The sequence below is a fragment of the Physeter macrocephalus genome, chromosome 10 (genome assembly GCF_002837175.3).
Source record: "Physeter macrocephalus isolate SW-GA chromosome 10, ASM283717v5, whole genome shotgun sequence".
Taxonomy (NCBI): domain Eukaryota; kingdom Metazoa; phylum Chordata; class Mammalia; order Artiodactyla; family Physeteridae; genus Physeter; species Physeter macrocephalus.
The window spans coordinates 86,086,858-86,092,592 of NC_041223.1; the positions used below are offsets into that span (position 1 = coordinate 86,086,858).

Consider the following 5,735-nt stretch of genomic DNA (forward strand, 5'->3'; position numbering starts at 1 on the left):
TCTCACTATCGCGGCCTCTTGTTGCGGAGCACAGGCTCCAGACGCGCAGGCTCAGTAGTTGTGGCTCACGGGCCTAGTTGCTCCGCGGCATGTGGGATCTTCCCAGACCAGGGCTCGAACCCATGTCCCCTGCATTGGCAGGGGCACCACTGTGCCACCAGGGACGCCCTGAACTATTTTTATAAGTGGCATATTCCTGCTGGGAAAATTTACTGTTTGGTCCTCAATTTAGAAATACAGGGAGGGAGAGGCAAACATGTTGACCTTAGTGGTGTAAAGTTCAGCTGAGTTTTTCTTACAAATCTTTCCAAGTCTTAATTATTATCTTTTCATCTTGAAGTGGAGCAAATTAAGTAACATCTTGGCCAGGCTTTTCTGGTTGAGAGTTAGGAAGTAAAATGTTTTGGCTGGGAGAGTGGCTTATTGCATATTTCCTCCACTTCATGCCTCCACATGAATCCTTGTGGTATTAATACATCCCATGAGGTGGAGCTAATTAAAGTTGTTTAGCACTCTCATTTTGACAAAAGTATTTACCAATGAGGAATATCACCTTTCATGTGAGGCTGTCTCTGGATGCATGAGGACCGATACACAGAGAGGTATATCCCCCAGGAGTTTACCGTCTGACACCAGAAACACTGATGGACCCAATAAAGTTGACAACAGTAACAAATAGTTATGACCCCCAAACATGTGCCAGACACTGTGCTCAGTGCATGAGTTTTGTTTTGTTTTGTTTTGCGGTACGCAGGCCTCTCACTGTTGCGGCCTCTCCCGTTGCGGAGCACAGGCTCCGGACGCGCAGGCCCAGCGGCCACGGCTCACGGGCCCAGCTGCTCCGCGGCACGTGGGATCCTCCCGGACCGGGGCGCGAACCCGTGTCCCCTGCATCGGCAGGCGGGCTCTCAACCACTGCGCCACCAGGGAAGCCCTATGATACTACTTTTGAACGAGTTGGATGCATGTTACGTGGAGAACAGAATGTTGAGGTTATCCTATAGGTTTATGACTCATTTCTGTGAAATAGGAATAATCTTAACAGATAACTGGCTCTGCAAGAAAGAATGGGATCAACTAACCTAAAAAAATAAAAATAGAAGACCTCAGAATTCGAGACCAGATAGACACCAGTTCATTTAGTGTTCTAGAGGCACAGTTTGCAGGTACTTTATCTCAGGGGATTAACCACTACATTAGACTACTTAAGCTGAGAGATTTCTATGAGTACTTGACTGAGATTTTAATGGCTTAGTGGGCCTTTGGTGACACTAACCTTAAAAATTTTCCAGGCTACAATTATCTCAGTGATGCCAAGGTGCAGAGCTTTGGAGTCCTGGTCGTCATCTACCTGTGCTGCGGAGAGACCCAGAATTTTATGAGGGAGGGAAGCCTTGGTCCTGCCTAGAGCTGCTCTTTGTTTTCCTTCCCCTTTCTACATATATGAGTGGCGTGCCTTTTTATCAGGGATGTTTCCTAGTTGGGGTCTTCATTGGTCATTGAGATATGTCCTTTCTATCCCTGGTTGGGCTGATTACGAAAACGTATGGATCTGCCTTTCATTGGCAACATAGCATATTTGCTGTCTAAGCCCAGGCCAACAAATATAGTGCTTCTTGGTCAATACTAATCAAAAGCTCAGTTATGAGTGTAATTTTTATTTATGGGGCATTGGCTGAAGGTTATGCAGCATAGTCATTCCTCTGGATACTCTAAAATCAATCCCTGACTTAATGCAGACGGTCAGCGCCTGTCCCTCGAGGAACCACTGTAATGAACTGGGTTCAGGCATTCGTTATGCGTCTCCAGGGAGGGCCTTCTAGGAAACACCTGACACCGAGTTTATGCTGTAGGGAGGCTGAGGCAGACAGAACGTGGTTCTCCGTAACCCAGATGCTCTTTCTTAGGAGGACTCATAGGAGACATTTTTTTTCTCCTAAGCAATTACCATGCTCTAAGCATGCAGATTCCAAATTATGTGACAAATTGCCTTTGTTCTCACTGCACAGTCTGCTGAGAAGCTCAAAGACAAATTCATGAACCACCTAAAGCAAACAAAGAACTTTCTGATGTTTACTTTCTAAACAATTTTCCGTATGGAGTCATTTGATTTTAAAAAAAATATTATTACGGTGAAACATAACATAAAATTAGACTTTTTAAAGTGAATGGTTTAAATTGTAAAATGCCAAATATAAATAAGGAGTGATGGCAATATTCAGTTCAATATTGCCTTAATTCTGTTTTTCTAAAATTATTTATTAGTTATAAACATCTGATGACCTAAAAAGAAGTGAATGATTCAGTAATTGTGTTAGGAAAATTCACAGCGTTGTGTAACCACCACCTCTATCTAGTTCCCAAACATTTTCATTACTCCAAGAGTCATCCGACCTATCTTTGTTTCATCTTTTCTTCCATTTTTCTTTCAGTTCTTTAAAATAAAATCTTATTGTACTTCACACAAGTCTGTAAACCCTCATCACCATTTTTGGGGAATGAGGCAGGATTTTCATAAACAAATTATTTTTAAAAACCTAAGAACCAAGAATGACTCATCTTGAGGAAGCTAAATGAAGGAGTGTAAAGAAGGGGGCGTCAATAGGAGCCCTGCGCCAGCAGTGTAGTAAAATAAAGATGGAAATGAGGCTGCTAAATTGAAAAAAGATCTGTGATTTTTGTGAAAATTGTGTCCCTGTAACGTGTGAAACCTTGTGAAAACTGTGGTGATTAGGAGGTGAGATTGTGAAGACTCAGAAGGCTAGACTATTAAAAAAAAAATGACCATGTAGTGAAATAGAGAAAGAAGAGGCTGTGGGTTGAGAGCAAACAAGTTTGGGGCAATATATATTTTTTAAAATGATGGGGCTACTAAGCCAAACATAGTGTAATAGGTGGAAGAAACTTGAATGATGGTCCTGGCTTTGCCACCAGCTACATGGTGTGACCTTGAGCAAGGCACTTCCCATCTCTAGCCTTGGTTTTCTTGCCTGTGAAACATACAGCTTAACTAGAGTATGTCTAAGAGTCCTTCCAGCTTTAGTGTTCTATGGTATATTCGTGAATGGAAAGAATGTGTACATAAAATGAAAACAGTAAAGCAATTTTGAAAATACAATAATGCTTTCATCATAGATATACTATCATTTTTATTAATATACCCCAAATGCTGATCTTATAATAAGTTTTTTTGATATCATAGTGAAGGAAAGGAATCCAGTGAGCATTTAATGTCATTCATGTCACCAAAAGGTGGTCTGTTTTATCCAACCAACTTTTAAGTGATTTAAAAGTCAAAATAGTGGTTGTTGTGAATTGTGGTTGATTCTCAATGGCCATAAATGCTTTGCTACTTCTTCCGTCAAGAGATAGGGTCTATGCGCCCTCCTCTTTAATCAAGATGGACGCTATGGCTGCCTAACCATTAGTATGTGAGGAAGTGACACTGTTTCTGGGCCCTGAGGAGATTGGAGCCTTCCACTTTTTTCTCTTGTGATAATGACTCCTTGAACCCAGCTGCCATGCTGAGAGGAAGCTCAAGCAGCCCCTCAGAGAGGCTACACAGTGGAGAAATGAGGCCTCCAGCCAACAGCTCCGGCTGACCACTGATTTGTCAGCTGTGTGAGTGAGCCCTCTTGAAAAAAGATCTTCAACACTAGTTGAGACGCTCTAGTTGTCACAACATGGGGCAGAGAAGAGCTGTCCCTACTGACCCCTGTCTAAATTTCAGATTTATGGGCAAAATAAGTGATTGTTGTTTTAAGGCACTAGCTTTAAGGGTGATTTGTAATGCAGAAGTAGATAACTGTATCATGCGGTTAATATTTAGTCACTGGTAATCATGTAAACCAAATATAATCTGTATAGGTGGTTCTGCTATCATGCCATATATGTTTTTGTGAAAAACCTTGTACCCAGTAAAATTGCATACTAATTTCACACAAGGTTTATGAGGAAAATAGGAAAGAGGTAGACCACCAAAACCCATAGAATTTTGTAAAGAGCCCTAACTAAAACAGAAACAATTCTATTAAAAATATCAGTCACAAAAACTCTTCCCTGGCATTTGCACTTAGAATCACAGAGCATCCTTATCAGCCTTATATCCTGGGGTTCATGCTTCCTTAAAGACATTTTTACTTATAGTTTCACCAGGGAGCTGTATAAAGTGGGAGGCACAGAGGTTCCTAAAGCCACTATATCCACTACTTCTTGCACTAAAAAAAGACTCTTCTGCAGAATATTTGCCTTTTTTATAAGGTCTTCATATATTGATAAAGATTTCCTCTTTAACTGTGAGAAAGTTTGACCCTATTGCCTCAAAACTAAATATTTTTGAAAATTCAGAAGTGAACCAGGAACCCCAAAAAACTAAAAATAGAATTACCAAATGATCCAGCAATCCCACTCCTGGATATATATCCAGACAAAGCTATAATTCGAAAAGATACATCTACCCCTATGTTCATAGCAGCACTGTTCACAATAGCCAAGACATGGAAACAACCTAAATGTCCATCGACAGATGAATGGATAAAGAAAATGTGGTATATATACACAATGGAATACCACTCAGCCATAAAAAAGAATGAAGTAATGCCATTTGCAGCAACATGGATGGACTTAGAGATTATCATACTAAGTGAAGTAAGTCAGACAGAGAAAGACAAATATATGATATCACTTATATGTGGTATCTAAAATATGACACAAATGAAACTATCTATGAAACAGAAATGGACTGACAGATAGAGAGAACAGACTTGTGGTTGCCAAGGGAGAGGGGGTTCAGGGAGGGATGGATTGGGAGTTTGGGGTTAGCAGATGCAAACTAGTATATATAGAATGGATAAACAACAAGGTCCTACTGTATAGCACAGGAAACTATATTCAATATCCTGTGATAAACCATAATGGAAAAGAATACGAGAAAGAAAGTATATATATATGTATAACTGAATCACTTTGCTGTACAGCAGAAATTAACACAACATTGCAAATCAACTATACATCAATTAAAAAAATAAGTTAATTAATTAAAAAGTAAAAAAAAAGTGAACTAGGAGGATTTCAATGTTTACTGACATCCTTATTGACCAATTACACATGTGCTAATGGGCACTAAAGAAACACACATAGCAGAACAGACAGTATCCGGGGTCAGCCTGTATATGGCGAATAGGAATACAAACACTGATTGTAAGAGCCCAATCCTCTGTCGCCATAGCCCCTTGTCATGGACGTGGGCCTTAGGACCTACCTTGTCCTGACAGCCTCTCAGGTTTGAAGCCCCGTTGAGATGGCTGTTCTGGGTGGCCAGCGGTTGGTGCTGCTTTGGTTTCAGCTTCTTTCACCAGATCCGTCACGAAAGGGCTGTCAGTGCTCTCTGTGGGACTGGGGATGAGAGCTGAGGGTGACCACCTCTTTAGAAGAAGGTGGTTCAGTGGACAGCTCTTCTGTTGGAAACAGTGGTGGGACCCAACCTTCTCCTGGGTGGAGGATGACTTTATCACTGGTCTTTGAGACAGCGTCATAGATGGATTCCTCAAAGAGGATGTTGTCATCTTTTTTTTTTTTGCGGTACGCGGGCCTCTCACTGTTGTGGCCCCTCCCGTTGCGGAGCACAGGCTCCGGACGCGCAGGCTCAGCGGCCATGCCTCACGGGCCCAGCCGCTCCGCGGCATGTGGGATCCTCCCGGACCGGGGCGCGAACCCGTGTCCCCTGCATCGGCAGG

General features: G+C 41.9%; 1 protein-coding gene across 1 annotated transcript in view; it reads right to left on the reverse strand.

Annotated features, from left to right (window-relative positions):
• Positions 1–5,735, reverse strand: part of IMPG1 (interphotoreceptor matrix proteoglycan 1) — a 96,326-nt gene that overhangs the window by 47,689 nt on the left and 42,902 nt on the right. The gene's annotated exons all lie outside the window — the stretch shown is intronic.